Genomic DNA, 11,258 nt, shown 5'->3' on the forward strand with positions numbered 1-11,258 from the left:
ATCACATGCACCTTACAGTATTCCATAAAATCATTTGAAAGAAATTATCCTCCATTATCGGTGTGCAAGCACTTGTTTTTCAATTCAAATTATTTTTCTATAGCATGCTTAAATTGAATAAATTTTGAAAAAGCTTCACTTTTTTGTTCTAAGAAGTATACCGAACTGAAACAAGAGAAATCATCTGCAAACACCATCACGTAATGAATGCCGGTATAGCTTGTTGTTCGCGTTGGTCCCAAAAGATAAGAATGAATCAATTCTAATACTATTGAAGCTATACTCTTTGTGCTTGGGAAAGGAAGACGATGAGACTTGCCATATTGGCAGCCTGGACAAATCTCATCATGCCGAATATCTTTAGAAACAGGGACACCATCAAGAAGTTGTTTTACAGATATTTTCTGCAACAACTGAAAACCCTCATGATCCAAATGAGCATGCCAAAGCATTGAGCTTCCATTATGACCAGTTTTCTTGATATATTCATCACTAGCCGATAAAACATACAAAAATTGTTTTCTTTTTCCACATAACAGGATATCAGCAGCAACATGTTGCACATTAGAAAGAATTTGAACATTTTTAGGACAAAAAAGAACATACCTTCCTGAATTTGTTATTTGTGATACAAAAGCAAGATTTTTCTTCAAACCAGGAACATGATAAACGTTCTTGAGTAGAACACTCCGATCATTCAAATCTCATTCTTTCGTCATAGGATGCATTGAATTATCAGCTGTCATAGTGACCTTCTTTTGACAATGTGGACGAACACCTGATATAAGAGTTTCGTTTCCAGTTGCATGATGAGAACAACCAGAATCGACAATCCATTCTTTATTGTAGTCAATAAAGCCATGAGCATCTACAGAGACATCATCTTGATGTACAGGTGAAGTCACATTTGTTGGCTGGTCTAGAACTTCAATAGTTAAATAGTGTTCCCAAAATGAGTTTGAAGAATTTTTACTTTCATGTACAACATTCGCTTATGATTCCTGCATTTTGACCCGACAATTTGGCTTAATATGACCTGGCTTTCCGCAACGATTACACACAACTTTCACCCGACAATCTCGTTTAAGATGACCAGGTTTTTCACACTTGTAACAAGCTTTAAATGGCTTCTTTGACGACTCCTCACTTCTAAATTGATTCCCATTGCTTGAAGAAGGCTTTGAATGAAAATTCTGTCACCTTTGATCTTTGACATACAACACATCTTCTGACTTTGAAGAAAACTTGTTGCTGCTAGTCATTTTCTTAATCAAAACTTTCCGATTAGAAAGCAAATTCAATAATTCAATAATTTTAGGCTGATTTGCCCACCCTTGTATTGAGAAAACAAATGGCATAAAGTCTTTTCGTAATCCACGAATAAGATAACACCGTAATCGAGCATCACTCACTGACTCCTCAACATCTAATTATGAAATTTTAGAACACATATTTTTCACTTTCAAAGAAATATTCTTCAACAGAAAAATTACCTTGAGTTACCACAGCTTGTTCATTCTCTAGAAATTGCAATGAGATGTATTTTTCTTAGTGAACAGCTTTTGAAGTGTTTCCCACACTTGCTTTGGTAACTTTAAATCACCAACATGATTAATATATTTCTTGCTAATCAAAGTTCACAAGGTAAATAAAGCTTTTCCACATTTGATCTTCCATTTTAAGCGTAAGTCAGCATTTTGTGGAGTATCTACTGGACTTTCTGTGTCATCACCTTCAATTAAATCCCACAAATCTTGCCCCGGTAGATAAGCTTTCATACATAACTTCCAATAATTATAATTATTGCCAACAAGCTCTTCCATAGCTATACCCGTAGAAGCACTTCCACCATTCATCTTGTTGAGTAATAATATCAAACCCTTGGTTAACAACCTGGCTCTCATACCAACTGACACAATATCTAACTCTTAAAAGAGTGAATAAATCTGAAATATGAAGTGTTATACTGTAGCTGTATTTTACTAATAGTAAGACTTCTATTTAAACTGAAATAACTCCTATAAAGACTCAACTTATTTGTATAGAACTAGTTAACCTGCAACTAATTTATTTGTAGAAATAAAGCTAATAGAAATCTAAAAATAAATAACTTGACTAATTGAGACTAACCATAAGTTAGCACTCAATTCTGAAACCATGTGAGCTCTAAATGGCCTTAAATTTTATAAGAACTCTTGTTTCGTGGTTTAAAAGGAAAGTTTAAAGACCATTGGAATATCTTAAGAACTTAAACCAAGATTTAGGTTTTTAAATAGCAAAAATAGTCCTACATGGATTCTGAGATGTTTCAAGGGTAATTATCAGAGATCTCATGAGGAAACTAAATATTTTTGACGTATGAACCATGTTGAAAAGGATGAAAGTACTAGTAAAGGTCTATTATAAGGAATTAAGGTTTTTGTGGCAACGGGAAAATCTATGTATTTGAAGAAATGTTTATGACTAAATGGATTAGGACTTACCTATTAAGAAATTTTCTTTGGTTATCCCTCGAGAAAACATGTTAATAGATGAAAGCATGTCAATCTTCACTCAAGTGGGAAAATTGTTTTTTAAGGTTGAATTAAGTACCAACACCCGATGTTGATTTCAATAAAAAAAACTTGAGCCATACATCCACTCTAAGTTCTTAAAATTATAGATAGGAGGAGGGTGTTGACTTTTTGGCTGTTAGTCTAATTAATTAATTAATTAATTGATGTTTTGATGATAACCAACATACTTTTTAATTATTAATAATTTCGTTGTTTTGAAGTGTTCATAATATAAATTTTAGGATGACGAGGTTTTTATTCAAATTTTCAAGAGACGCTTGAAGGGTGAAGTAGGTCGAGTTTGACTGAACCATTGTAAAATTACGATATTACTTTCTCTAACTCTATCTCACTTAATTTTGAAATTATTATCATGATCGGTTAGTTTTATTTTTAATTTTTTATTGTTTTCAATTGAATTATTTTTATACACTTGTCGTGTATTAATTGTGACCTTCCATTGATAAAGAGTTTGATAATAAAAGAAAAAAAATTTAGTTTTAAATAATTTTGTACCAAAACCCTATTCACCCCTCCAGGGTTGTCATACCGATCCAACAGAGGGAGTAGAGTCGAGCCATAGATACGAAAGCTACTAAGTCAAACCTTTTAACACATTAAAGTTCTTTGTTGAACGCGTTAGTTTTGATCGTTGAGAGAAAATGATTGACCCATGTGAGGATATATTTATTGAATATCATAAATTGATCAAGACAGCAATGAAAGAAGAGTTATGTTTCTACAAACAAAGGTTGTCTCAAGTATATGTATCAATGTATGAAGAAGGACAACGCTTATAAGATTTTGCAAAGCTCGAAATGGTTGTTATAAGTTCGAATAATGTCTTTAGACTCATTAATGCTCCATACCCTGTCACAGAAACCTAACGAAATAGGTGTAATCTATCCATTAGACCCAGCATACACCTCCAACACCAAGACATGCCGAAGAAAGCTAGAACAAATCAATAGAAGCAAGAGTAAATCTAAGTCAAAACAACCTCCAACGCCACATAATTTTATTTCCATATAAAGATTTACTTCGAAATAATACTAAATCTAAGTTGAAATAAAAAGTATTTGTAAATATGACAATTTTATATCTAAAAATATTAATGTTTGGTCTTTCATTAGTATATTATACATGTTTGTGACCGTTTTACCTTGATCAACAAGGCTCTATTTTAGTGAAATATCTTAAGGAACGAGCTTAATAATATTTTATAACTTGATCGAGGTTAATAATATTATTCTTCAGACTCGAGAGGTGATATAAGATGAATCCTTTGTCTTGGATCGGGAGAATTGATCCATTGTAAAGCTTCATGTTTCTAATGAACTTCTCATGAAACTCCTTGCACTTTGCTCGATCTTTAGTCATGTGGTCGGTCGCTCCTTTGTCTAGGTACCACATGTTTGTCTCTACTTGGTCTTCTCCATCTATGAAGGGGTTCACCGTAGCCTTTTCTTCATTGAGCACCAATAGGTTTGGCATCTTCTCAGCCAACATGAGTGCAGGCTCTTTGTCATATATGAATGTGAAGTCTGCCTCACTAGTGACATCATCATTCATACATAGGTGTCATACCTTTAAATGAAAAAGAAGTAGCACGTGGCTAAAGTATTTAAAAATACTTAGTACGTAGCCTAACTATTAAGGTTGGAAAATACAATTCCATGCCATCATGGTGAGACTTATCTTTTCGTAAAACTTTTACTTGGTCACTACTTTGTAATCCGAGTAGGGTTGGATATGTAGTACTTCTCTACTCACGACGCACACACATGATGGACCAACCAGTCATGGTCATATATGTATCTCTTGACCTGATTACGGGCCAACGCATACTCACGCTATATCATCGTGTACGTGTCTATACTAATCATAACAAAAAAGTATCTCGATGCACATTACATACAAAATATATGAAGTCCTTTAGTTTCAAATCATGGTACGTACTTATGATAAAAATCGTACCTCCATTCTTTTCATGATATAACGATGCATGTGGGCATTTAACAACAAACCCACTTACCGGTTTACCTAAGCGAGAGTGTATTGTCACTTACATAGTAGAATGGCTCATTGATAAGCAATTCAACATTTTTCTCAAATATATTGTGGGTGGTCAAGCATGATTTCCTCTTTTCATCAACATTTATATCATCAATAGAGATACCGTTTGCACAAGAAAAAGCCGGCAAATACTTGGCATCCTTTTCCCGAATCGTCAATAACAATGATAATATGGGCTTTTGTTTCAAAAGAAAAGTAATCATAAATGTTAAGAAAACACTATCATATGCAATCATGGGGGATCTTGCTACATCATTCATTGCCGTTAACATTATCTAAATCCATCAACTGCAATTCTTTCTTGAGGCAATATGAGTGGTAATTTGTACTAAGCTATAGGTAACGTTAAGAGTTGTTAAAGGATATGTCCAAACAACTGTTCAATTAATTTCAAGGGTACCAAAAAGTTCAATAGTTTTGAGGTTATGTCATGGAATTCCTTCTAGGTTTACCTAATATAGCGAAAGGTCACACCGTCATTCCAATAGTGGTGGAAGGTTTCACTCACAAGCTTATACAGGTTACTTCAAGTAAAGTCTCCGTCTTATGAAGAATAGGTGAGATTATGTGATGTCAGTATTAATAGTAACAAGACCTCAGTTTCATAGATAATCTATGATGCATAAACCTCCATAGACCATGCCGTGTAAGTTATGTTATGTAAGAAAAATTTGATAGAAACTATGTCTGCATCATTCACAAACTCGTTACATTATAAATAGATGGAGGTTTGACTTGCCTCATAATTTATGTCATTAATTTAAGTCACGTGGACCTCATACATTTTTGTGTGTCATATGCATCAAAATACTTTTATGTTATGACTAGTATAAACGTGTAACTTACGACTTACGATATTTATGTTCGCCATGATGTTATGTGGGTATTTTCCCACTGTGGTGTCTGAAAGCACGTTAGCGAGTGCTAGCCCAATGAGATAGTCCTAGGGGGTACGTGCGGCCACCTGGTGGGTCCATGTGCTCGTGGTTGGGTCGTGTGTAGGAGAGTACTATACATCCAGCCTTGCTCGGACTCGAAAGCTACCTAAGGCCATGCCATGTTGCTTTTTAAATAATAGGTCCATCATGTCTCATGTTTGTATTTCTCGACCACAAACATGCGGTTACTTATTAAGTATTTCTTAAAATACTCAAACTACGTACTGCTCTTATTATTAAGGTAAAAGTAAGACACCCACGTACTAATGGTGACGTCGCAATGAAGGCCAGGAACAAGGGGTAGAGTTAGTCACACTTATGTCTATTTAGTAGCCCTTAAGTTAGTTTAGGGCAATGTTTTTATTTTTCTTTATTTTATCTAGAGTTCACATTATTTATTCTTTGCATTATTGTTTCAAAAATTTTATTAGGAATATTTCAGCTCATGGCACCTTTTATGAAATATTTTAAATGAATGTTTTGTACTCGCATTAGTCACGTCATGTATGTCGTAACAACTTTATTGTAGTAATGTCATGCGAAGGTGAACATCACCTAAGGTTCGGCGAAGCTACAAAATTGGGGCGAAAAATATGAATGAGTCTTTAGTTCCCCTTAGGGCTTGTCAGGAGCATGTGAAGATCATGACGCCGCATGTTTGAAGATGTATGATCGTGACATAAAACTCTCATGCACTCCCACACGTCGACAAGTGGCATCATTCACCTAAATAATAAAATGTAGATAGAGGTGAATATAAAATCACTCTAGTGTCCTATGGCCCTCAGCCACTATGTGAACCTGCATGACCCCACACCCACAAATAGAGGTGTGGGTCATGATTTGAGTCGGAGACGAGGAGTCGAGCTCAACATGTCACTCTACAACGCATGTTGATTGTCTTTGACTTCAAATCTTTGATTCTCCTCCTTAAAAATCATTAGTCATATGTTTACAAGATGTCACGCCCAGTGGGACTTGAACCCACAATCGCCTGATTAGAAGTCAGACGCCTTATCCATTAGGCCATGGGCGCTTTTCATTATGTGACCACTTGGATGTAAACTGAACGTGGAGCTCATTGATTACAACTTATATGTAGATGAGATTGGCAAAGGAATAATTGTTTGTCGGAAGAAACTATTCTCGTAAGTCAATTTCCATTGTTCTTTTCATCATAATTCTATTAATATCGTTACAAATCTCTTGAACTGAAATATATATATATATATATATATATATATATATATATATATATATATATATATATATATATATATATATATATATCAATATGATTTACATGTTCTAAGAAATTACATCATAAATCTGTCATCAAAGGAGTTTAAAATGGATCATAAGTGGCCACATTTTACTTAAAAATTGTAGCAAAAGGGGAGAAAATTAAAAAAAAAAAAAAAAAAGTTTTATAGTATTTACGATGAAGTTGAAAGGGATAGTTTGATAAAATGGTACGTTTAGCATACATATGTATTTATAAGACATATTTACAAGTGTGTGGCTGTTGCGAGGTTGCTTTGAAAATCGCCTTCTACAGTCCCTTCATTTCGTCATGAAACTTGAAGATCATGTTGCATGAAAGAGCTAGAGATCAAGAATTCACCTCATTTGGACCTTAGCTAAAGTTATACGCTTCAAAGTTAGTTGGGAATCTTAAATCTCACTAGAGTTAAAACCTAGAAACTTGTTATTTGTCGAAATGCTCTAGGCAATTTTAGCTCCCGATTCTTTCATGAGGTTTCTTCCTTATCTTTCTCTCAACCTTGGGAATTCATTTTTTAAGGAAAATTCTCATGTATGCCGCAAATTTCTCGATTCTTTCTCTCGACATGATACCAATTTTTTTTGCAGATTCTAAAGGTAATTGCGAAACTTGATAGAGAGCTCTTCCGGTGTCAACTTCTTTATGAAATATTCTTTTCTCATCCTCTTCAAGTTTATATAATCCTTGGATTAAAGCTTAATGGACCTTAGTCGAAAAATTTGGAGTTTTTTCCTAAACGAATCTCATAAATTTTTTCTTTGTCCTTTATTTGTAGGTCTTTAGATTTTGGGACTTCATGAAACTTCTTCATTGAGTGCCTAGAAATTGATTCATATTGGTTTGAATAGATGAATTTACTTGTAGTCTCAGCTCAATCATGCTTACAGTATAAATGAAAGAAGTGTTACAAAGTGTGGCTTCGGGAAACATGGGTATAGAAATTCTTAAAGGGAGATCTTTCATATCTTTCGAGATCAAAGTGATGGTGATGAAAATGAAATTACGTAGAATGAGAAGAAGAAAGATCATGCTTTAGCCTAGTATGTAGACGGAATCGCTTTCCAATTAAGAGGAGGCTTTTGCTACTATAACCTTCCCGACCACGATTTCTTTTTTGTTCTAGTTATAAAGGAACTCGATTTTTATTCTTAAATAATCTAACCATTATTTACAGCAATTTAACCTTTCGGATGTAAATAACCCTAATCCTCAATGGTATACTCCTCCTCTCCATCCCACGACCATGAAAACTCAAATTGAGGGAATGTGCTTGGGATGTTTTCAACACTTGATTCCTTCGTGAAACTTGTTGGGGAGCTAATTTAAAAGTGATTAGAATTGCTTTGAGGGAATTTGATGAACCGTAGTCTCTTAATTTTGAAAAACATGAGATCAATAAAATTCATAATCCAAAAGCTTCCAACTCGAGTTTTAAGGAAATTCAAGACTTCATTTTTGTTTAAATGAAAGCCCCAAGTTAATACTTTACAGAGGAAGGGTAACTGATGGTGAAACCTTAAAATCCTCTTCATTTTTTAGAAAAATTTGAAAAATGATATTTTTGCCCTTTATGCTTAAGTTTTCCTTAACAAACCTTTTTCAAAGGCTTTGAATCCTTATAATTCCTTCCTATTCCTTCCTATGGTAAAATTACTTACTTAGGCCGTTTGTCTTTGCTTAGGTCTCTTAGTTCCTATCCTTGAGTCTTTTAAACATCTCGTGGGCTTCTTAAACATACTTGAGTTACCTTAACCTTACTTGGGGCTTTACAAGTAAGTAATGTGACCCTTTCGCAAGGGATATAGGGGAATGGATGGGGCCACTATGTGTTAAATCTAATATCTAAATCATGATCTGAATCTTTGACATGATTTGTTATAAATTGTATTAGAGCTCTAGGCTTATAGCGTAGACTAGACTATGATGTACACTCAGAATGTTTCCATTGTCTGGCTTATGAAATATAATAAAAGATATTATTTTTACTTTTTTGTGACTTGCTATACTTAGAATGTGAGTGGTACTTGATCTATGGATAATTCAATATAGGTTTAGATTTAGCAAAATTTGTATTCAAATCCTATGTTTGATGAAAGTCCCACGTCAGTTAATCTAGGGAATGATCATGAGTTTATAATCAAGGAATACTCTCTCCATTGGCTAATGCCTTTTGGGGAAACCCAAAGCAAAGTCATCAGAGCTTATGCTCAAAGTGGACAATATCATACCATTGTGGAGAGTTATGTTCATCTAACATGGTATCAGAGCCATGCCCTAAACTTAGTCGTGTCAATAGAATCCTCAAAGGTCGAAGAAAAGACTCTAAAAGAAATAGAAGTCGAACTTATGCTCAAAGTGGACAATACCATACCATTGTGGAGAGTTGTGTTTATCAAACATCGTCAAGTTATACTATCATTAAAAATATTTGGCTACTGAAACTAGTGTACACATACAAATGATTTTTCTCAGGAAGATTAGATGTTTTAATCTGATGTTTCAAAACATTAAAAAAAAAAATGTAGTTTTATTATTATTACTGTTTTCGAGGCCTTTATGGATGTGGATTGCAATATGAGGTGTCCAAAATATGACATACAATTATGAAACTATGAATTCAGATTGAGCAAAGTGGGAGATTCACGATGATGAAAGTATATTATGAATTTTTTTTTAAACCAATCTAGACTTTACTCAAGTTTTACTAGTAGGAATCACTCAAAAATCTATATTAACTCTAATTTAAGTAAGAGTTAAGGGATTATGGAATAATTAAGACAACCAAAATTTAAATTCCTAAACCAGACAATTTTCTCGAGATTCAAAGGACTTTAAAATAACCCACTGAATGGACTCGGATATCCATGATATTTTGATAGAAGACTTAGCATGAGATGATTAGGCCATGCATGAAATTTGGAGGTCATTTGACAATGTTAAAGGGTTGAACAAAGGGTAAGTGTAAAATAACCAAACTGACTCTAAAGTTACATACCACTCCTTTATGACCCATGTTGACGCAATATCTAACACTCTGAATAAATTTGAAATTATTATTACTAAAAAAAGACAGTACTCGTAAAACTGAAATATGAATTGTTGTACTGTTAGCTGTAATTTACTAACATATGACTTCTATTTAAACTGAAATAACTCCTATAAAGACTCAACTGATTTGTACACAACTACTTAACCTGCAACTAATTTATTTGCAGAAATAAAGCTAACAGACTCCTAAAAATGAATAACTTGATTAATTAAAACTACCAATAAGTTGCACTAAATTCTGACCGCCTCCCTTAGTGCAAGCTTATTTCTCAATCACTTCGAGAGCCTTGCGAATAACTTCAAACTCCAATTGGGCAAGTGCCTTAGTAAATATGTTTGCAACTTGCTCATTAGTATGTATTTTCTGCAATTCAACATACTGCGATAACACTTTCTCTCGAACAAAATGATAATGAGTTTCAATATGTTTCGAACAAGCATGAAACACCGGATTTCCAACAAGTTTTATTGCACTTTCATTATCACAATTAATTGAAATTGGCTGATTGAGAGTAGTCACCATTTCTTGAATAAGTTTCCTGAGCCACAACCATTCTTGAGTAGCCATTGTAGCAGCTACATATTCTGCTTCACAACTACAAAGCAAAAGTGCTTTGCTTTTTACTGTTCCATGAAATTACAGCAGAGCCTGCTGTAAAACAAAAACCTGTTGTGGAGCGTCTTTTGTTCACGTCACCAGCCCAATCAACATCCACAAAACCACTCAAGAAAAATGACTTTGATTTCTCATACATTAATCCATAATTTAGAGTGCCCTTGATGTAACAAAGAATCATTTTTGCTGCAAGTAAATGAGTTTCATGTGGTTGATTCATAAATTGAGACACAACTTCTATTGAAAAGCAATGTCAAGAATGAGTCTCATGTGGCTGATCCACAAATTGAGACAGAACTCCTACTGAAAAAGCAATTTCTGGGTGTGATAGTTAAATAGACAAAACTACCAAAAAGTTGTCGAAAGAATGTAGCATCTTCTAATGACTTCCCTCCATTTCTAGCTAATTTGAGATTTGGTTCCATAGGAGTAATTTTATCTCTTGAATTCTCTATACAAAACCCCTAATAAACTTGCTACATATCCTTCTTGAGAGAGAAAATAACCATCACATTTCTTAATTTTCAAATCCAGAAAACAATCAGCTTCACCTAATCTTTTCATTTCAAACGAACAGACAAGGCATCTTGGAGACTACTGCTTTCAACAATATTATCACTAGTTATAATCTTGTCATCAACATAAAGTAAAATCACTCTCACTTTATAATGTCGTTTACTGTTGGGACAAATTTTCTTTTCATTCGATAATCTAGGTAACTCGATTTTAATCCTGAGCTA

At 33.9% G+C, this 11,258-nt stretch overlaps 1 non-coding gene across 1 annotated transcript; it reads right to left on the reverse strand.

Moving 5' to 3' along the window:
• Positions 1 to 6,532: 6,532 nt before the first annotated feature.
• TRNAR-UCU (transfer RNA arginine (anticodon UCU)) lies at positions 6,533 to 6,605 on the reverse strand. Its single transcript has one exon. It is a non-coding gene; the product is annotated as a tRNA-Arg (tRNA).
• Positions 6,606 to 11,258: the final 4,653 nt, after the last annotated feature.

The sequence above is a fragment of the Cucurbita pepo genome, chromosome 6 (genome assembly GCF_057944985.1).
Source record: "Cucurbita pepo subsp. pepo isolate OVF chromosome 6, ASM5794498v1, whole genome shotgun sequence".
Taxonomy (NCBI): Eukaryota; Viridiplantae; Streptophyta; class Magnoliopsida; order Cucurbitales; family Cucurbitaceae; genus Cucurbita; species Cucurbita pepo.